This window comes from Astyanax mexicanus, chromosome 23 (assembly GCF_023375975.1).
Source record: "Astyanax mexicanus isolate ESR-SI-001 chromosome 23, AstMex3_surface, whole genome shotgun sequence".
Lineage (NCBI taxonomy): Eukaryota > Metazoa > Chordata > Actinopteri > Characiformes > Acestrorhamphidae > Astyanax > Astyanax mexicanus.
Genome location: NC_064430.1, coordinates 12,790,636 through 12,814,330, shown reverse-complemented (window position 1 = coordinate 12,814,330; position 23,695 = coordinate 12,790,636). Strand labels below are relative to the sequence as shown.

The 23,695-nt window shown below is 39.0% G+C and overlaps 1 protein-coding gene across 13 annotated transcripts in view; it reads right to left on the bottom strand.

Annotated features, from left to right (window-relative positions):
* tjp1a (tight junction protein 1a) overlaps positions 1-23,695 on the bottom strand; it is a 211,484-nt gene that overhangs the window by 113,763 nt on the left and 74,026 nt on the right. The gene's annotated exons all lie outside the window — the stretch shown is intronic.

The window sequence follows — 23,695 nt, the reverse complement described above, 5'->3', positions numbered from 1 at the left end:
CTTGGAACCAATAGCAGGAGTTAAAAGCCTGAGGAAGAAGAGTAAACACTCTGATGGCTGCTAACATGCTCTCTACCCCTGATGGTAAGGTTAGGGTCAGAGAGTTCTAAGTAGGGCTGTCATGATACCTGTTTTACTGCAGAATATATTGTTTCAGAAATAATTGCAATACATTAAATTGTTTCATTTTATACATCTACAATTAACTAGCCAAAATTTTGGGATAGTTTATTCGTAGGTAATTTGTTCCTATTCATCCTGAAACCCGATTCTGCGCAGTAGAGACCAGAGGAGGGAGAAAGACTGTGGAGAGACAGCCTACTCATTTAAATAACCCCGCCCCTGAGGGCTGCCTCCACAGAGCTCACACAGTCTATGGTCCCGCCCATACAGTCATTGGTCCCACCCCGGCAAGGTGTAACCCATCCCTTTTACAATAACCACACCTTTTGAATAGAGCTGAATAACGTTTTAAAAAGCGAATTCTGTGGGGATATAAAAATGTGACAATATAAGCAGAGGTTACACTAGCTGCTGCATTTAAATAAAGGAGGTAGAATTACAGTATATTGGAAAAATAGACAGTTGTCTGTTTTGCCATTGAAACCTATGGGGATGGGTGGGGTTACACAGCTTTCTGCCACCAAACAGCAGGGGGCGCCCGACCTGTGGTGGCTTCACTTTTGAGAGACGATGCTCTGTCCAGCTATACACAGTCTAAGGTTTCACACAAAGAGTGATCTATTTTAGGCATTTATTTATTTTATTGTTGAATATTATGGCTTACAGCCAATAAAAAAACAAAAATCGGTGTCTCAGAAAATTAGAATATTACATAAGACCATTAGGTACTTAGCAGGAGAACATGATCCCATCTCCTCAGTTCCTCTTCATCTGCACTGAATTAAAAAGCGGTTGACCTTATCTGGTTTCCAGAGGCTGTATTGACTCTAGAAATTTTTGCTTTGCTTGGAGCTCCAGCCCTGTTTCCATTACTAACCAAAACCCTCTGGAGGTCAAAGACTGGACACGGTCAACACCCCCACCCCCCCTAAACCAAACAACCTGGTGTAAAAACGTAGGTATTAAAGGTGAACACGGCCACACAATTTAAGAAACTGGACAGCTAGTGTTAGCACTGTTAGCATTAGTGATGCGTCTTCCAGTCGATTACAGCAAAACTGGCCAAATAACCCAAATCTGATAATCTGCTGACATCTGTTGTCTATAGCTGAGAAAACTGTAAGCTTAGCCCACACTGTCCACCGCCTCCACCCACCCAAGGAGTAAACGCGGTCATGCGTATCAACCTCTTCAGAGGAAGGATGCTGATCCTGGGCCAGGGAATGTCTTTCTATGTAACAAATACTCTTATACAGCCAGGCTAGAACTGCTCATAGACCAGCATTACCACCCAGCCTGAGATATTACACAGTGATACTGCAATCATTGTTAGTGCAGAATAGATTGTTGTAGCATATGTAGTGGGCACTTCCTTAACAACCATGAAACACTCCTCCTGTTTCCATACCCTACAGATAAGCAGGAGACATAAGAACAATAGATGAAATGAGTAGGCTTGACAGCAACAAAAGGAAAAGAGGGTTGTGCAAATATGTGTATAAAGTCAGTGTAGTATTTCTTTCCATTATTATGTCAAGGTAGTTTCTATCATATTACATTGTATTTATTGTATCTGTATTAACACTGAAAATGAATGATTAATAGATTCATAGAAACTGTCAATACTCTAGAAAAAGGCTTTTTACTACCAATACAAAATAAATGGACTAACGATTTTGGCGTAAATTATTCATAAAGCAATTCATTGATTAAATATCTGTGTTCATAAAAATGTTTCTAGTCTCAAAGGTTGCGTTCACACTACCAGGCTAAAGTGACTCAAATCAGATTTTTTGCTTAATGTGGCTCAGATCTGATTTTTTTCATGGCTGTGTGAACGTGCCAAATGTGTGTTTTTTTATTTTTTTATTAGATTTGAGTCACTTTCATATGTGGTCCTAAACTGGATACGTATCCAGTCCATGGACATACGACATGAATGTGAACAATCAAATCAGTTTATATATATATATATATATATATATATATATATATATGTGTGTGTGTGTGTGTGTGTGTGTGTGTATATATATAAGTATAAGTACTACTATAGCATTAGTATAAGTACTAGTACTAGTATAGTATCGAGATCTTTGTCTGCAGTAAGAAAGGAAACATTTTATCATATCGTATCTTTAGTGCCAAAATTGAAACTTTGTGATATATATATACTGTCTGCAATCAAAACAAAAGTCAAAATAAATGTATGAAAAATTGCATTTTTCATACTCTCCCAAACATTTCTGATTTGGGGTTGTAAATAAAAATATACTACCTCAAATTTGTTGTGTTAAAATTACATTTTAGAAATATGCTAAAATAATTCCCTTCTTCTAGGTCAAGACCAAAGGCAACCATCCCTCAAAATCCCTATGAACTATGAACTAGTGGTGTCAATTTAAAAAAATGAATTAGATTAATTATAACAGAATTCTGTGGTTAATCATAATTTATTTATTTGTTTTGTCTTTTTAAGACTAAGCTTTCAATTATGGGTATTTAAATGTAAAAAAAGTAATTAGTGTTAGAAATTCAATTGTATTTATATAAGCTGTGTTAATCACTTGAAACATTATTGCATGATTCAAAAACAGTATTCTGTGATTTCTGTGGGGTTTTTTAAATGCTTGTACTTGCCTTCAAGTTTGGGAGAGAGACAAACAGTGACATAATAGTGTGGTGTGGTTGTCTGAAACTTTATTATAATACCTAAGGGTAGTTGTGATGCTTTTTAAACGAGTATATTTTAATACGCTAATTTAACTGATAGTTTTAATGGAGAAACTAATAATAGTGTAGCTCCATATTCCACACTCATCACCATCAGTGTGAGAGCGAGAGAGAGAGAGAGAGAGAGAGAGAGAGAGAGAAAGAGAAAGAGAGAACAATTTACCTTCAAAAGCTTAAATAAAAGACATTCTACCTTCTGAACTTGACAGTAAGCGACACTGTGTTATCACTAATGCATCACTAGGCTCTGTAAACTTTTCCATGTAAATAATTATTTTTTTTTTAACACATCAATGTTTCCAGATTAATTGAATGCATTAATGCATTATCTTATTCTTACATGGTTTCTCCAACCTTTGCCATACATGCATCCATCACTCAGTGATGTGACACCATTATGGATGAACACAACAGCCCTGTGTTGGTGTGTGATTGCCCCCCCCACCCTCCCTCCCTCCCTCCCTCCCTCCCTTTCTCTTTCAATTAGATGAGAGAGGCTGTAGGGCATGGGAGTTAGAGATAAAAATGGAGCTTTATTAAAAAAAAGAAAAAGTGAAGGAGAAAAAAAAATCCAGCAGCTTAACAATGCACTGTAATTACACTGCATGACCTCCAGGGCTGAACTGACCAGTCAATTTTTCAAGGGTGCCTTAAAATAGAGACCTTCAATCACTGGTTCTTAGATTGGTTCTCAACTGTACACACGCAAACAGCACCTCTTAAAGCCCTTTAATACCCGATAAAAAGTCAACGCTTCACCACAGCTTGCTTATACTTGCAACTTTAAGGCTTAGGAGACATCAGACGTAGAAATTTAATTAACTTTCTGCTTCTCAGATTATCATGAAAAGTGGCAGAGATGAATAGAGAAACAATAAGCGCCCACTTTATGACCTTTCCTCCACTGCCAGGCCGATGGTTGAGCGCTAAAAAAAGGCTAAAGGAAAGTTGGGCTTGTTGGCTCTGTGAAGTGCTGTGCTTTGAGTCTAAACTGAGGCAGTTCAGAGAGCTCGGCCGTCCCCGATTCAACCCACCGGGTCGCGCCCAAGCCAGAGCGCTCAGAGATGCCAACAAACAAAAGTCTCTGACAGGCCGGCCTAGCAAGAACTGGACAGCGCAATGAGGCGTAGAAAAGCACAGCAACACAGCACTGCACAGCACTGCAAGTGATTACTAGAGTTACTATTATTTTACTAGTATAGTTTCTTTGATTTTACCAAATTGAAAACCTCTGGAATATAATCAAGAGGAAGATGGATGATCACAAGCCATCAAACCAAGATTAACTGCTTGAATTTTTGCACCAGGAGTAAAGGCATAAAGTTATCCAAAAGCAGTGGGTAAGACTGGTGGAGGAGAACGTGCCAAGATTAACGAAAACTGTGATTAAATCCAGGGTTATTCCAAAACATATTGATTTCTGAACTCTTAAAACTTTATGAATATGAACTTGTTTTCTTTGAATTATTTGAGGTCTGAAAGCTCGGCATCTTTTTTGTTATTTCAGCCATTTTACTCAAACATATACCTATAAACAGCAAAATCAGAGAAACTGATTCAGAAACTAAAGTGGTCTCTTAATTTTTTCCAGAACTGTATACTGTATATTTAAAAAATACAATTTTATTATTATCTTTATTATCTTTTATCCCTGTGCTTCAATGATCAGGACCCATCTAATGCTATTGAGTTGCAGGTCATGTGGATCAGACAGAAGTAAGTAGGGCTGCCAACATTAAAGCGATAACGCACAAAATTAATTTGGAAGCAGTATTAAATGCTAATAACATCACTAAGCTAACTCCAATTTGTCATGTATTCTTTATTCCATCGTCCCACACTGGCTTTATCTCCCCTCAAACAAACAAGTATACACTAGTATTTTATTTGACACTATCAATATAAATATAATTATATTTTCTTACATTAATTTTTTTATTTACATTGAAATATCTACTATAAAAATTTGCGCCTTAAGCAGACCAAGTACGAAATAATCGCAGTTAATCACAGAATAATGTTTTGATAGATTGACACCACTAGACAGAAGTGCTGCTGGAGTGTTTTAAACACTGTGTTTGTCCAGTCACTGTCCTCTCTAAAAGACACTTCTACTTAGCTGCTCCACCTTGTAGAAGTCCACCGGATGATGTTGATGGACTATTCTCTGTCCTGCAGAGACCCTGATGTGTTTAAAAACTCCAGCAGCCCTGCAGTGTTTAGTCCACTTAAGCCAGCACAACTCACACTAAAACTAACACACCAACACCAAGGCTGTGAGTGACCCACCACCCAAATAATACCTGCTCTGTTTCAGCTAAAGTCTATAACTTTATATTCTGCTTATTGTATGCCTTATAAAAAAACATTATATATTACTATTATTCATAATTAACAAGCTGACTTTTTTCATAAGATAGGACTTAAACAAGTCCAAAACAACAATGAGGCCCATGCTTGTAAAAATGTTTACCATTATTTAAAAGAGCTCTAACAGAACCAGTCACTGGTTGATGACTGGGTTCCGCTTGCAACGTTTCTCCAGTCTCCAGTTCGAGATGTTCTCATGTGACGCGCTGAGAATCCATTGTTTTATTCAGAACCAGTGCGTTAGAAGGCAAACAATGCTCCACTAATCACACAATGTCATTTATTCAGCTCAGTGTGGGGGCGGTCATAAATTCTTCATACAGAACAATGAGCCCTATTCTCCAATGCAGCGCATATTTACCAAAATTCCATTAATGGAGCTAAACTGTAATGCTTTGTTGTTTTTCTCTGCATGTTTATTTATTTACTATGATAAATATGTGACGAGTCAGACTCTGAGACTTGCTCTTCTGGGTGAATGGAGAAAAAAGTTCTTCAAGATTGTCAATAATTGATGTTGTACACCCCGTTAACTTCCGCGTATTTATAATGTAGCATCCAGCTCTGAGACTCTGAGAGAGAAGTAGAGCCTCCATGGATCACATCACTGAGCTTTTGGTGCACATGATCCAGTTGATAGTTCACTGTTGTTCATCCATGGACCTTTCTTGATGAATACTGACCACTGCATGATGCCTAGATCATTTAGGCAGCCATCTTGGCCTTGTCAACATGTGTACTATCCTTACATATTCTAACACTGAGGCAGAGATGTGAGATAAGCCCGGTCTGTAGCTGGTGTGCTAATGTTGCAGTAGCGATGTTGGACAAGGCCAGTAGTAGTGTGGGAAGAGGCCTGTAGCCAGTGTGCTAACACCACATTAGCGATATTGGACAAGGCCAGTCAAAAAAGACACCATCAGAGGGTGCCAAGTGGTCCAGCGGTCTACAGCGCTGTTACTATAAGCGGGAGGTCACAGGTTCGAACCCTCGCTGATGCAGCTTTGCCATCAAGCCGCCGGCGCTCAGAGGGAGCATTTACACAAATTGGCCCTGCTCCCTCCGGGTGGGTAGATGACGCTCTCTCCCCACATTACTAAAGGGTGATGTCCGCAGCACAGGGCATCTGTGAGCTGATGTACCGAAACCGAGCCGCTGGGCTTTCCTCTGAGCACGCTGGCTGCTCGGCAATGCTGCATCAGCAGCAGCTCGAAAAGAAGTGGTGGCTGACTTCACATGTATCAGAGGAAGCATGTGTTCGTCTTCACCCTCCTGGTGTGTTGGGGCATTACTAGTGATAGGGGAAGTCCCAGTGAGCGGTTTGGATAATTGGCCATGTAAATTGGGGACAAAATGGGAAAATTTTTAAATAAAATAATATATATATATAAAAGACACTATCAATATGCGTGAGACTCCTGCGACTCACTGGAAAGGGTAAGATCTCTGGTGTCGGCATGTTTAATACTAAGAAAAAATAATAAGCTTTAAAGCTTCAATACCAAAAGTTCACAGATAATTTATTATTTGTCATAATCTTGTATTTATAATCTTTTAAGATAATGATTAATTTTTATTTATTTGGCTGCATCATCAATATACAGTATATACAGTACATCCTACAGAATGTGTGATCCTGTTTTCTTTGTAGGTCATTTCCTGAGCCATATAAAAAACAACTATAACATGTTTCATATATGAGTGAGTGTATGTAAGTGAGAAATCTGGAATTAGTAGATCCGAACTTCACCACAGCCTATCAGTGCAATTTATCTAGACGCAGCACGCTCAGGAAATGCCTATTCTTCACTGCACTGTGTCGGGAAACACAGTATCCTCCGGGATTTAGGAAATCATTAAAACATTCCGACAAGCTTCCATTTATTTCTATGGGATGAACAAATTCGAACGCTCCACACAAGTCCTGCTGTTCACAGTCTCAGGTTCTTTTCTGCTCTGAAGAACCGAGTCGAGTTGTGAAACTGGGCTCCAAAGACAGAAGCATTCATTCTTAGCAAGTGTGAGGTTGGGCAAGCTTTAAGAATGTTGGCAACAATCCCAGTCAAACATGTCAGTTCTTCAAAATAAGACCACCACAATGTGTGTTTAAAGCTTACTTTACATTATGTTTAGAGGGAAACTACTGCTCAGATAAAAAATATGACCATCTCTGCATCTGTAAAATGCCAGCTTACCTAAAAAAAATCTTGAAAGCCTTCTAGATCAGGGATGGGCAACTGGCGGCCCGGGGGCCGCACACGGCCCTCGTCATCACTCAGTGCGGCCCGCGAATAGATCAAAAATAATTTCATAATTTCATAATTAAAAAAAAAAAAAAAAAAAAAAAAACGTAATTCTACTTTTGACCGCTAGAGGGCGCTGCCAAACAACCACGAAAATTGACATTGACATCCAGTCCATTGTGAGCCAGCAGGCCAAACCACAGCTCTCTCATTAGCTTCAATAAATGTTGGGCCTCTGTGGTCTAGTTTTCTGCTATTATTGAATGAGCTATTTGCAATCAGTTTTTAAATTTTTTTTGTTCTTTGTTATAAATGAGTTCAAATGCCTTTTGCACTTTTATAAGCAAATGTTTTGTCCTTGTTGCTTATGAAGGACTTTATAATGAACTTATTTTACACAGAGGAACTACTGTATTTGCAATCAGTTTTTTAAGCAAACTTTTTGTTCTTTGATATGAAGGACTTCCTTTTTGCACTTTTTTTAAGCAAACGGTTTGTCTTTTGCCGTATTAAAATGCATTAATATGCAGAAAATAGTTGTTGATAAATGTTGGTGCTGTAAACATACAGATATAAATTCATATAAAATTTGTTCTTATTGAAAATCATTTGTAGCGTTTTTCATATTCAATTATTTGAAGTGCGAGGTCATGTGGCCCTCCAATGGTCATGCTGAAAAAAATGTGGCCCTCTCCATCATGGAAGTTGCCCATCCCTGTTCTAGATATTCATTACAAGTGTTTACAGACAGATACTAAAATGCCTGTACAACTTGGAATACAATGTCCCATCCACTTGCACCCACTATCAGGACGTCAGTGCCATTGTCAGGGTTTAACTTCCCTCACATGATAAAACCTCACAACTTCACAGTACAGGTGTTGTGGTAACAATGAGTCAATTTACATGTGGCTGTCCCATGACTTTTGGCATGTCAGTGTACACTCAGTGCTCAGTAAGCGAGCGCTCTCCTGACTTTATAATACAGGCAACACACTGTGTCAACGAACCATGCAATATATATTCTACTTAAAACATGCCCCCAAACATCTACTAATGATGCAAGAATACAACAATCTGTTTACACATAAACAGCAGAAGCTTAAGCCTACAGCTCTGCACAGTAAATATGGTATACTTGGATTAAAAATAAATATTGTTTTTGTGCATGAAAACTAGTAGATTACTTAATTTATTTAAGGAATACCAACCTTAAATAATTTTAATAAATGATTATACTGCAAAAATACTTAATCTTAACAAGTGAAATATTTTTTTGTCCTAGCAAGCATTGTATTTTTTTTGTTTACCCAGCATTATTTTTCTTCTTTTAGGAAAAACAACCTTACTAAGTCTTACTTAAAATGTTCACTATATTTTAAATAATTTGAACTCAAAATCAAGCACCAAAAGTCACCAGTCATTTTATTCTGATTCTCGTCTTCAACTTTAAGATATAAAATCAGGCCTTTTGAATTGATTTAAGACTTATGTTAAGGATTTAGCGATTTTTGTTTAATATAAGCATATATGGTTTTTTTATTATTGTAAACTGCTTATTAACACATTTAGCACTAAGAATAGGAAACATGGTCAAAAATACTCTATACATTTTGAAGATTTTTAATACTAGTGATAATCTAATCTAATTCAGCAGGTTTTGCTACTGAATGTGCCTTAGTAAACAAAACAGATTTTCTACACAGATTTCTCTCCTCTCCTTGTTTATTTGGGTAGTAAAGTGCTTCTGTTTACGTACAGTAAGCTTAGATTTCTCGTAGGTTTAGCAGCGCTAGCTAACCGCAGTTAGCACTAGTAAACACCACCCGACAGCGGTACACTGCGGAACCCTAAGTGGACGCTATCAGCTAGCGGTCTGTGCCACATAGCTTGGAGGACAGACTACATGGTGCACACGCAGACTAAAGTCCTATATACTCACCTCTGAACAGTGAAAGAGCTAGCGCTGCAGTTAGCGGCTAATGCTAACTAATGCTAATGGGTTTTACAGCCTCTTACAACCTGACTGGTAGAATTTATATACATCATTTTTGGGAAAAAAAAAATTGGGAAAATTGAAGGATTTTATGTGCACCTTATAGTGCGTAAAATATTTTCAAAAAAGAATACTATGATCTATATTATGATTTTGATTTGTTTAAGAAATGATTACAGTGTAACTGTGTATTATATGATATGACACACCCTTATTTAATACTGCGACCCCCCCCCCCCCCAAGTACATGTCTCCTATTCATTTAAACAAAATTTTCTACTCAGGCCCACAAAGACAGTCACAAATTCTCCCTATGAACTTTTTACTTTGTACTGCCTACTTTAAAAAAAAAAAGAAAAAGAAAAAAGGAGGGAAAAGTATTTCTTGTTCCAGTTGCAGCCTCTGGGCAACCACTGCTCTTTGTCAAGCATGGCAGAGCACAATAGATGTGGCAGAACTGCCAGTAAGAGAGGCCTAGCGTCCATCACGTTCGATCCATTCCTATCTGCACTACTTTACAGAGCAGCACAAGAGTAACATTACTGTAGAGCACCAAAAAACTCAGGTTAACTCATATATAAAAAAGGAAATGTGTTTAGATACAGTGAATTAAATGCAGCGCTGTGGCAGTAAGAGCTGTATCAGTGTGGAACGTGAGCAGACGCAGAATGAAAGACAGCACTTACAGCAGATAATCTAAGCAGCACACAGGAACACATACGCGTCAGCTAACAACAGCAGAGTGGATTAACGCACCAGCGCAGAGACACGCCACTGCATTGTGGTGTAAAGAGGGAGATTTGTACAGTTCACATGTTACGTCAGGGTGATGTGGGGTAAAGCTGTGTGTGGGCGGGGTCGAGTCTGAGAAAGGGTGCTGAGAAATGCTCACAGCTAAATAATACATAATAGAAAAGGAAGACCAGGGAATGTTCTTACAGGTTGATTCAAGAGGTATACAAACACACACACACACATATTTTTGTAGATAAAGGCATTTAAATAGTGAAAGAAAAGATTTAAAACAACAATAAAACTACAAAACACTTAAGGAACCTCAATCTGCAATTCACATGCCGGCAGTAAACTAATATCCTGCAACAGGACCCAGGTACAGAAAAAAAAATAGAAAAAGGGAAGTATAAACATAATTACACTCATTTACGCTGCATTTATCCCCCCTTATGCACTGCAGATTGCAGCTCCATTGTTACACAGTGCTACTATTGTATTTCTTAGCATTTATATATTTAGTGTTTTATCATATTGCAAAAAATGATAGCAGTTTAGACTCATATTAAATTCAGTGGATTTTCAAAAAAAAAAGTGTTGTTGTATGCAAAAAAACATGCAGGAAAAAAGTACATTTATATTAATAAAATACAAAAAATTTCTGCAAAAATCTGCAATGCAGTGACTGCACTGACATGGTGGTGGTATATCAGTAGTGATTTTGAGTTTTAGAGCTGCTAATTGACTGGGAGCATCAGCTACAAGGGCTGTGTTTGGAAACGCTAATGAGAATGAAGGTGGGCTATTTGACAAAAGTTAGTGTTCATTATCATGTTTTATTACACCCAAAGTCCATTTCACACCTTTAAAATTTCTCCTTTAAAAATACGTTGAACATGGTAAAGTATGTGTGTATATGTGCAGGTTCAGGGGTTGGACAATGAAACTGAAACACCTGTCATTTTAGTGTGGGAGGTTTCATGGCAAAATTGGAGCAGCCTGGTGGCCAATCTTCATTAACTGCACATTGCACCAGTAAGAGCAGAGTGTGAAGGTTCAGTTAACAGGGTAAGAGCACAGTTTTGCTCAAAATATTGCAATGCACACAACATTATGGGTGACATCCCAGAGTTCAAAAGAGGACAAATTGTTGGTGCACGTCTTGCTGGCGCATCTGTGACCAAGACAGCAAGTCTCTGTGATGTATCAAGAGCCACGGTATTCAGGGTAATGTCAGCATACCACCAAGAAGGACCAACCACATCCAACAGGATTAACTGTGGATGCTGTAAGAGGAAGCTGTCTGAAAGGGATGTTTGGGTGCTAACCCGGATTGTATCCAAAAAACATAAAACCACGGCTGCTCAAATCACGGCAGAATTTAATGTGTACCTCAGCTCTCCTGTTTCCACCAGAACTGTCCGTCAGGACAATAAATTATTGTGGTCTAAAACCAGGTGTTTTAGTTTTTGATTGTCCACCCCCTGCATATGTATGTGTGTCACTGTGCCAATAGGTTAGCAGTGTTCCCATGCCTCTGCAAGTCAATCCATTAGCTATATAACAAGATCAGAGCTGTGGTAGTAGTAGTCAATCTGCCGCACACACTGTCCTGCCTGTCCACGGCCTTGCCTTTGTATCGTCATACCGTAACTCCATTAGCTGTGTGGCGCTACTGCGAAATCTCGTTTTCACAGTCTGAGACCGGCGTAAATCTCCAGGCCTCGTGGCTATTCAATTACGAAGCCATTAGGGGTCAGATGTCATATTCATGTGTTGTTCACTTTCAGCTGTTCGAAAGTGAAACGGGAGCTATGGCAGCTGTACAGACACGGATTGTGGTTGCCTTAAGCCCGGTGCCCCTGTCTCTCTCTCTTTCTCTCTCTCTCTCTCTCTCTTTCTCTCTCTGTATGATGTCTCTCTCTCTCTTTCTCTCTCTCTCTCTCTCTCTCTCTCTCTCTGTATGATGTCTCTCTCTCTCTTTCTCTCTCTCTCTCTCTCTCTCTCTCTCTCTGTATGATGTCTCTCTCTCTCTCTCTCTCTCTCTCTCTCTCTCTCTGTATGATGTCTCTCTCTCTCTTTCTCTCTCTCTCTCTCTCTCTCTCTCTCTCTCTGTATGATGTCTCTCTCTGATCCGTTAGAGCGGCAACTGCCCCGGCCACATGTATGGTAATTGCCACTGCCGGGGTTTAGCTGCAAAGACGTGGGATCAGGCAGAGCAGGACACAGCAGTGGTCATGCCGCTGCTGCTGGGATTAGGGCATTAGCAGGCCTGTGTAGAACAACATTGCAGCACAATACCATAACGCTCATGTACGGAGGGTCACGCTGGGGGAGGTTAACCCTGCTTATGCTGTAATGTATAATAGAAATAGTTTAAACAGTTATTGAGAAAAAAAATAGAACACAAATTCTTGTTGATTTTTTAAATGGCAATGTATTTGTATTTATTAATGGGACATGTAAAATTTTACTTTGTTAGAAATTAAACTTCATCCACACCTTTTTTTACGAGGTCACACGTTTCTCACAAAGACGAAACTGCACGAAGCACAAAGTCTTGCTGAAGCATCCTGAGATTATCGCCAACCCTCCATTGAATTTCACAGTGTGTGGCAGACCTTGTACGCCTCTCCAGGTCTCCTTCTAACTATAAGACAACCAGGTGTTTGAATTACAGTAAGTAAAAAAAAAAATCTGTATTTGAACTGGACGATATGGCCAAAATTACATTACATAGTGATGGTGTATTAGTTGTATGGATCAGACACAGCAGTACTGCTGGAGTTTTAAACATACACAGTAACACGACACAACCACGGCGAAGGAAAATCAGGTGAAAGGAGGCTAACACAGTATGTAGAGTAACAGAAACACCAAAGGCTGTAATTACAGATCTATGAAGTGCTCCTATATGGATATGGATTTGATATCACAATACTCTTCTCAATTTTAGTCAGTACAATCAATATAACTTTATAGAAAACACACAAAAGTTACATATGGTTACCTGCCTAGAATGGATGGTCACAATGGATGACTATACCAACAAACACTGTAACAAATATAGGTATACTCAAATGCCGATCTACTGAATCGATTAATCCGTATAGTCCCATCACTTTTGTCATGTCTCATACAAGCTACAGAATACTGTACTGACCTGTGCTGTAGGTACAGTATGTCAGGCCTTCTGCACTGAATGTGGATGTGTCAGATTTATGCCAGAATCTCATGTCCAGAGAACCGGAACACTCAGGGTTCCTCAGTCTGACGCTATCGGGGGGCATTTGCGTCCCGCTAGTGCTGTGGTTAGCAGCTAATGCTAATGCTAATGCTGCTGCTCCCAGCCTTAGTGTTGGAGAAACTTTACTGAAAAATCATTCTAATCTAAGCTAACTGTAAATAAACGGAAGTGGTTTACTCACCCAAATAAACAGTTTTCAGGAGATAAATCTGAAATCTGTGTAGATTAACATTCAGCGCTTGTTTGACTTTGAAAGAAATGTTTTTTTTTTTTTAAGAATTACAGTTTTGTTTACTTAGGTGCTCCCCCAGCTTCCCCGTTAGAAGGAAAACATGGCGAGTCCCTTGCTCACTTTGATTTAGGCATCCTTACTAGTGTTGCTTAATGCTCCTTATAATCCGGTGCAACTTATGTATGAAAATATACCAGAAAATATTCATTCTTTCTTTTATTGATAGGGAGCCTTGTTTGGTGTGTCTTATAGTCCAAAAAATATGGTGCAGTAATTTCACTGTATTTAGAAAATACATATCTATAATAAGAAGCCAAAGGGATGTTTTTTTCAGCAAAATGCCCACTGGATTCTATTATTAATACATTCTGTACTGAATCAACGTATTTGCTCTTCTTTTACTATATTCAATGAAACAGGCCAAACTTATTTGAACACAAGCTGCAGATACAGCAGGCCAAGGTGAAAATGCTAGTATTTCTTTAATAGGTTTGAGTCTCATATTATCTCATATTAAAATTCCTTGGCCTCCCTGGTGTGTTTGATCACATGGTATATAAAAGCAAGGTGCCTTGGCTGTTTCTTGACTCTTTATCTAAAGCGATAGGCTCTGTTTGCTCAGCGGGAGTGGGACTGAAACAGAAAGAGAACGTAAGTGAAGTCATGTGGCCACAGTGTTGCAAAGTTCGGTGGAGGAGGAGAACATTTTAAAAAACACGTCAGACATTCTCTTCTAGTAAATCAGATGTTATTGTTTAATGCTTTTTGGGCTTTAGACTCAGCCTTAGAGCCTCAGACTCAGTCAGAGTCAGGATTTCTTAAGCTGTGTTCAGAATATACTGTAGTTACTGTTTCCTAATATGTGTATAAACTACATTCACTTAACGAATAAGACTGTTCTGCTGCTCAGAGGAGACTTTTAGACCCACTAAAATAACTCTTCACCATCTAAATCTGTCAGGAGATGTTTGACAGGGTGAAGGTCTTACAGTACATACTTACACATTTACACACACACACACACACGCACACACACGCACGCGTACACACATTCACATAGTTGCTGAAAGTCTCAGTCACATGACAGAAACCAACTTGACTCTGTCAGTGCCGCATTCAAATGATAAACAAAAGAGCTGGTAAACAATAACATTAACTCTTAGAATCCATTAGAGTTACATTCAACTCATCAAGCTATATAAAGTAATTATGATGTAATCTGTCTTATTAACATGTAATACATATTTTCTACTGTCTACTTTTTTCACACTTTAAAATAAATGTTGTTGTAGTGTTTTTTTTCTTTCTGCAAAGTAAGACTGTATGATTCAAATTGTTAAATGAAATAAGCTATTTACAACAACAAATATCATAACAAATTAAGGCCCTGCCCAAATAAAGCTTTCCCTCCCTCCACACAGAGAGGAAAAACGCTTGTGTGAGCACAGGGTGATAATATCCCATATTACACACTTCTACAAATCTACATGTTTGATGAATTCCATTGCATTTTTTGCATATAAAGTTATCCAAAAGCAGTGTGTAAGACTGGTGGAGGATGCTAACATGCCAAGATGCATGAAAACAGTTTAACTGGTTAAAAACCAGTGTTATTCCACCAAATATTGATTTCTTAATACTTAAAGCTTAATTAAATATAAACATGTTTTTTGCATTATTTGAGCACTGAAAGCGCTGCCTTTTTTTTTTTTGTTATTTCAGCCATTTCTCGTTTTCTGCACATAAATGCTCTAAATGATAATATTTTAATTGGAATTTGGGAGAAATGTTGTTCTGTAGTTTATAGAATAAAACAACAATGTTCATTTTACCCAAACATATACCTATAAATAGCAAAATCAGAGAAACTGATTCCGAAACTGAATTGGTCTCTTATTTTTTTCCAGAGCTGTATACCTTGACCTAAGGCAGCCTAGGAGAGAAAGACTACATACTGATGGTGAGTGCCAGCAGCTTATAGAAAAAAAAAAAAAATTGCATTCAGTCTTTAAGGTTCTTATGACTTTCTTCTTTCCATTCAACATTCCCTGTAATACTGCACTGGCACTGACACTGGGAACAAAAGCACCTTGCTCTGGGTTAAGAGGATGCTGAGGTTCATAGTGCGCAGATGTCGCCAACTTTCTGCAGAGTCAATCACTGCAGAACTCCAAACGTCATGTGGCTGGGGGATCTGGGTGGACCAGCGGGCTAAGTGCTGCCACTATGATCAGGACATCACTGGTTCGAATCCTGATCATGCAGCTTGCCATCGGTCACAGGAGCCCTGAGGGAGCACAATCGGCCTTGCTCTCTCTGGGTGGGTAGATGGCGCATTCCAACATCACTCCAAAGGAGTTGGAGATGTTAATAAGCACAAGCTGTGTCTGAGAGTTGATGCATCGGAACCGAGTTGCTGCGCTTTGTCCGAGTGCGCTGTGATGCTACTCGAGAGTGCTACATCAGCAGCGGTTTAAAAAGAGGCGGAGTCTGACTTCACATGTGTTGGAAGGGGGTGTGTGCTAGTGCTGGGGCATCACTAGTGATAGAGGGAGTCCTAATGAGTGGGTTGGGTAACTGGCCTTGGCAAGGTGGAGAAAATGGAATAAAATATAGAAATAAGCTTTGAATTAGCTTAAGAACAGTAGAGTGTAGAGAGCTTCATTGAAAGAGTTTCCATGGCCAAACAGATCCATCCAAGCCTCACACCATCAACCCCATGTGAGCTTTGAGTAGGTGTCCCAATACCTTTGTAAATATAGTGTACTTTTATACTGCATATCCACTGCTCTCAAACCTTCCCTGTTCGTCCAGCCAGCAAAGTGAACTCTTTCCCTAAAAGGGCCTCCAGTAATGCAGAGCAGCAGTTCAAACAGCCCTGTTTGCGCAATCATTTCTAACCCAGTACACATCAGGTTTCCTATAGCAGGGCCCCCTTAACACCAGCCTGTTTTTGGCAGGTTGATGTGAGGAAAGTGGACAGTGGACATGGAGGTGGACGAATGTGTGCAAAGAGTGTGTGGCTAAAAGGTGAGTAATTACAAGGAAGGGGAGGTTGCTGGGAAACTGATGGCTCAGCACAACACTGTTTGTCCATCCCAGCTGAGCAACACCACCTACAAACACATATTAACACAAATAAATAATTTAACCTCTAACCTCTCTATACTCTGATCTGATGTACTTTATTGTCCTTCATTTTCTCGAGAAATAGATAAAAGTGTGAAAGTTGAAGTGCGTGTCCAAACTGTATTTTACGATAGCCGCATGCACAGCGGAGCTGGGGAAAAAGCTGCTCACGCTCCTCATGCAGAGACTGAAAATCCAAAAGAAAAGAATTATTGAGTTCACAGCTCAATAAACATCAAACTTAAATAAGGTCTTATCAACAAATATACACCAGAAAGAGAACTACCTATATGTAGAACAGTGTAAAATTTTGTAAATTCAGACCTTTCTCTTACTAAAAATAAAAGACATCTGTTTTCAGGTGAAATCCACTATATTTTAAATATTACACTATGCATAGACCACAGTTTAAAGTCTTAATAAATAAGAAAAATGAAACCACTAATGTCTTGAAAAACACTTTCCATAGTATAAATCAAGTAAGTTTCGAATGTAATGTAATGGGATGGCGAAATTAGAAAACATGCCTATTTGGTTATATATAGATTAGAATTTAGATTCCTATAAAATAAAATAAAAAATTAAAAGATTATCAAATGGCACCACTGAAGTGTTGAAGAACACTTATAATATCATTTATTATTAAATGTAGGAAAATGATTTGATTGTGTAAAGACCAGACAATTTGGAGTCTTATAAAACATGAAAATCAAAGGATTATCATATCACACCACTACATTTGGAAATATCTCATTTTTATGTATTTAACATATATGTTTTAAGTGATATTATTGTAGCAATTTTACAAGGTTATTCATATTGGAACCACTTTAAAATAAGACTACCTTTATAAAGGGTTTATAAATGGTTTACAATTTGTTTATTAATGGTTATTAATCAGGTTGTAAATGACTTACAAATCATTAATAATCAGTTATAACACATATGTAGAAAGGGCAAAAATTACCTGTTGTTTGCCAAATAGTGAACCCACAGCCATCTGTATTGTTCCCCTTTCTACATATGTGTTATAACTGATTATTGTTGATTTTAAGGCATTTACAACCTAATTAGAAACCATTAATAAACTAATTTTAAAGCATTTATAAACCCAGAGGTGGGCCAATGCAATGTAGGGTCTTGCCCAAGGACTCTTTTTGGTGTAGAGCAGTATAGTCACCCAGATTGGGAATTAAACCCCGGTCTCCCACATGAGGTGGTAGCTCACTGGCATGCAGTGGTGTTATCCACTGCGCTACACCAACCACTGTTAATTCAGAGTAATGGGATGTCAAACCGTTTGGATTATCCAAATTTTGGAGTCCTATAAAACCAGCAAATTAATCTGTTATCAAATGACACCAATAAATTATTGAAGAAGCCTTTTTATACTATCAGTGACACAAGTATCAAGTAATATTACTATAGCAGTTTGGAGTAATGGGAAATTGTGCACATTTGTTTTTTGCATAACCATAAACCATTAGCGGGGTTGGGGGCATGTAGATTAGTCGAGGCTATTAGATGTACACTAGTGGTATCCCATTTATTCACTACATTCGAGCACTTGTTAAACTGTTTTTTGCACAAGCATTTGCATAAACGATCAGTTACTCCCCAGCATAGAACCATACATCCCAAAAAAAAAAAAAAAAATCTGGTCCTACACAAGCACTGGCTCTCATTTTCAGCGGCTTGACTTTTACAACCTCGGGAGGTCACCCCATGATGAGGCAGCACACTCACACAGCAAGCTCCTGCCCATTCCAGACCAAACATCCTGCATCATTTAGAGTTCAGACAGCTCCAGCTCTACTCCCCTACACTTCAGCATTCCACAGGCATGAGATGGTACGCCTTCTACAACCTACTATAGCATGCATATCATCAAATATCTGATTAATGGCCTCAAAAAGCCACAGAACACAATACAAATCACAAGAAAGGGAGGATGGCAGATAATTGGTCCTTTTAACAAAGGTGTGATATGGGCGATTTGGCCTACGGGCTGGTAATTGAAGGCTCAGAGTGAGTGTTACTCATGGACTGCAGATGTAGTAGTAGAGAGTACAGCATGATCTAATGCAGTTTTCCAAAGAAATGTCATCTGCAGATTTCCCAACTCTAGCCTCGTTGTAAAAGGTGGAGGAGGCAGGCATCAGAATCCCATTCCAAACACCACCAACAAATTCTCACATCTTTACTTACAAAAAAGTATCATTTATAAAAGTAGATATAAAACATTGCTTTATTATTTACTTTACTTGTAGCTGTTAGAAACCCATATTAAGTGTATTTACATGCAAGTAATAATCTGATAATTAAGCAATAGAACAAGAGAGGGAGTTTTTTTACAAAATGAATAAAGAAAATAAATCAAAGAACCTCAAGAAATTCATAATGAATATGCCTTCCACCAAAAAGTAGTTACACAACAAGTGAACTGTAATAGAACTGTAACTACAAAACCGCATATTGTTTACACAGTCCAACACCACCAAAGTCAGCTTGAACTCAAGATTGAGGGTTTAGGGTGTTAGTAAATGTTAGGACGGTAAAATAACCCTGAAACGCTCGTGTGAAACTCTTCATGTGAACGCTGCAAGTTTTTGAGCATTTCTGTCTGTGTGCTGGGTGTTGTTGGTTTTCTTGCTGGCAGTCTAGCTGCGCCTGCAGGACTGTGGTTAGGTTAGCGTAGCTTAGCTTAGCCTGGCTGGTTACCATTCCGGCTATCAGACTGAGGCCGAGGCGAATGATGGATTTCTTTTTTTTTTCCATAAAAGACGAGCCAGCACAGCGGGCAATGGGCGAGTGTGCCTTTGCTGGGGGCAAGCTTGTGCTAAGCTAATGCTGCTGCTGGTGCTGCCTCTGGTGGAAGCAACACGTCCACGCAGTGATACAGATTTAGTTTTGGAAGGCCAGGCTTTTATCACAAATATTAGAACCGTTAGAACACTTCGCAACCATTTAATTTTTTTGTCAGTCCCTGATAACAGACCCTGGTACTGAAAATAGGTGAACATTAAAAAAAAAAAGGAAACTGAAATAAAATAATCTGAAATAATCTTCATCTTTTACCTGATGTATGTTCATATTGTGTATTGATGCGTAAAAGAAAAGTTGCAAAGGCCAACCAGATTACTGACAAACTTCGATGTACCACAGTAATCGGATTATGAAGTGCATGTAAATGTACTTAACCAGACTTTGTCAATAATCCAATCAACAAGTATTTTAGTAATCAGATAATGGATAATGGATAATGTGATAATGGGTTTACATGAGTTGGGCAATAATCTCATTTAGAGCGTTTATTTCCAGAAAATAAGAAATGGCTGAAATAACAAAAAAGATGCAGAGCTTTCAGACCTTTCAGAACTTCATATTGAACGTTTTAAGAGTTCAGAAATCAATATTTGGTGAAATAACCCTGTTTTTTTAATCACATTTTTCATGCATCTTGGCATGTTCTTCTCCACCAGTCTTACACACTGCTTTTGGATAACTCTATTCCACTCCTGGTGCAAAAAAATCAAGCAGTTCAGTTGGTTTGATGGCTTGTGATCATCCATCTTCCTCTTTATTATATTCCAGAGGTTTTCAATTTGATAAAAATCTAAGAAATAATATTTTTTAAGTGGCCTCTTAATTTTTGTCAGAGCTGTATTTACTATGGGTTTATGCAGCACAGTCCGTGTGAAAGCTGATTAATGAAGTGAGAGAAAGAGCACCTGCACAGGCGGTAGCTGGAATGCAGTTAGTGAAGGACAGGCGGGAGCAGAGAGAGGCTGCCCCTGAAATAAGATAACCTATAGCCTGGTCCCTGTGGCCCGAGCAGTATATCAGACTCTGAGCTGTACGGATGGGAAAGGGTAATGCAGTTCCTGATGAGAGCGGGTAATAACCCACAGATAATGCCAGCAGAGCCGGCTATGATTAAAGCCCACCCCTCACCCCCTCCCCATTTCAGACCTGAGGGTCCTGCCTGGTCAGCAGTTCTGCTGGACATGGAATAACATTCAGCTAAAGAATGAGAGAAAGAGAGAGAGAGAGAGAGAGAGAGAGAGAGAGAGAGACAGAAAGTATGACTGACAGTCTTCTGAGAGATTAAAGGGGTCTCCATAACTCACTGTTCTTCTCAGGACTCCTCTTTTGCACATTTGTCAGTTTCTATTAAATGTTTCATTATGCTGTCAGAAAGGTCAGTGCAGGCCAGATTTAATCCAATCCAGTCTAAACGGTTTCAAATTGGGCTTTGCTATTTTAGTCATCAAAAAAAGAGAGAAAATTACATAAAAAGCGCCTCAAGAAAATGCTGTTAGCTTTTTGTCAGCTTTTCTTAGATGACATCTCAGGCCCAAGAAGGGACTCATATAAAAACGCTTAAAAGTGTTCTAATAAAAAACACAGGCAGCAGAAATTGATATAGTGATGAAAGTATTACACTAAAAGTGAGTAAGAAAGAAAGAGAGAGAGAGGTTATATTTACATTTGCAACCTTTAGACACTTTATAGATTTTTAAAATAATATTTATCCTATTTTCTCCTTATTTCCAAGGCCAATTACCCAACCCACTCATTAGGACTATCACTATCACAAGTGATACCCCAAAACCACAAGGGTGAAGACTAGCACATGCCTCCACTGACACATGTGAAGTCAGCCACCACCTCTTTTCAAACTGCTGCTGATGCAGCTTTGCTGAGTATCATCACAGTGCGCTCGGAGGAAAGTGCAGCGACTCGGTTCTGATACATCAGCTCACAGACGCAGCCTTGTGCTGATCAACATCACCCTTTGGAGTGATGTGGGGAAAGAGAGAGCCATCTACCCACCCAGAGAGAGAGCAAAGCCAATTGTGCTCTCTCGGGGCTTCGGTAGCCGATGGAAAGCTGCATGACCAGGATTTGAACCAGCAATCTCCCCATCATAGTAGGCAGCAGTTGACAACTGAATTTTTAATTCTATTTAATTTGACTGATTTTACAGTTTGTGTTTGTGCTGATCCATACATTTACATGTGAAACTGCATGATAAGCAAAAATACGCTGAAATGCCACATGTCACGGGACAGGAACTGGTATAGTGACCTTTGCCCATGACCCATTTTCGTATCGCATGGAACATGATAAATGCATGTGGAGTATTCTGCATTGAGTGTGGGTGTAATTTCTAGACTACGTGAGTCATCTGAATCTGATTTGAAATGATTTGGAAAGGTGGTGTTCACACCAGTTCACAAAATCAGGTTTGATTTAAAACCTAAAAAGCTACATTTGTGCCAAATTGAACCTGTAAAGTCAAGGTAGCTATAAGCACTACTCATGCTGTATTAAATTATATATATTTTTTCTCTAACTGTTGGTAGTCTGGTACCTGGTATCTGGAAGTATACAAACTCCATAGCCAATGTACTGGATCAATGTCTGCATTGATAGTAATATTAAATACATTAAAGTTATTAATAATGAGTTGTCAATCTTAGTGTTTTTAGATTAAGATAGGGCTGCTTCTTTGTTAATATAACTAAGGGGGGGGGGTCCTAGCTGAGTTTATTGTTGGCAGTGACGGCATAGTTACTTTGAAAAAGTGATCTGATTTCTAATTACTCTTTAAAAAATGTAGTTACTTTATAGATTACTTGATTTTAAAAGTAACTAAGTTAAATTACAAGTCACTTTATTAGTTACTTATTATTATATTATTACATGTGAGTCATCCTCATGCTGAAAATGTGACTTAATTGTAATGTAGGCGTGACATCACTCCCTGAGATGCAAGAAGAAAGCACAAATAGAATGTTTTTACTTGAGAAAATGACAAAAATAGTAACGCACAGTGATTTGGATATATAACTTTAATGATTGATTACTGGATCGAAAATAGGAATGTGTTCGATTACTCTTCATTGACTAAGTAACTCGATACTGACATCACTGATTGTTCGTGTATAAGAATGGCTCCCGTAGGTTTTTGTAGTTATTTATAGCAGTAGTGTTATAATGTAATTCTGTGTTTCACAGGAAAATGGCTGTCCAAATTGGTTTGTGGTCACCCTGGACGAGGCACACAAGAGAGTTTATTACAACTGGAGTTTATTACAGGTGAGTTAGTCTGGTGTCTAAGTCTTCCACTCCATAAAACACACCTGTTTTGGAGCGTAAGTTCAATAAAGAACAGAAAACAGCATTTTTCCTTGTCCTCACTCCATTCACTCCCTTTCACCACAGTATATTATAGTGCCTCCCCATAGAGAGAGGCACAGAGTGCATAGTTTATAAGCCCTGTGAAGAACAGAAACAGAATGAGGACTCAGGTTACCCCAGTTAGAGTCTGTTGTGGGCTGTCATGATAGTGTGTGAGTGTATGAATGTGTGTGTGTGTGTGTGTGTCTGGCTGGACTGCGTAATCCTCACTCTGCGGGGCTGCCAGGATCGAGCCTCATCAGCTTTAGTGTTCGATAGCCGCCTCATTTTTACACCATCCCACCGGTTCAATTCTTGCATCTAATGCCTCCCACAACAGGCGGTAATGCCCCGTGATTATCCAGCGCTGCAGTCGTACATTCAGGGCTTGAAAGGTTAGAGAAAAAGCAGTGGGGTGAGGGGGGGGTGGAGCCTGGCTGCACACGCCTCGGTCGGAGGCCCCCAGCCTGATGGAATCAGCAAAAAAGGGATCCAGCCGCTGAATAGGGGCCTAAACCAGACGCTGTGGGCAGGGGTGCATAGGGTTGTGTCTGAGTGTGTTTGTGTGTGTACGTGTGTGTGTATGTATGCGTGTGTGTGTGTGTGTGTGTGTGTGTGTGTGTGTGTGTGTGTGTGTGGAGCGTGTGTGTGAAGCGTGCCTGAGCTTCAGATGGGCATAGGATGACGAGCAGACGTGTGTGTGTTTG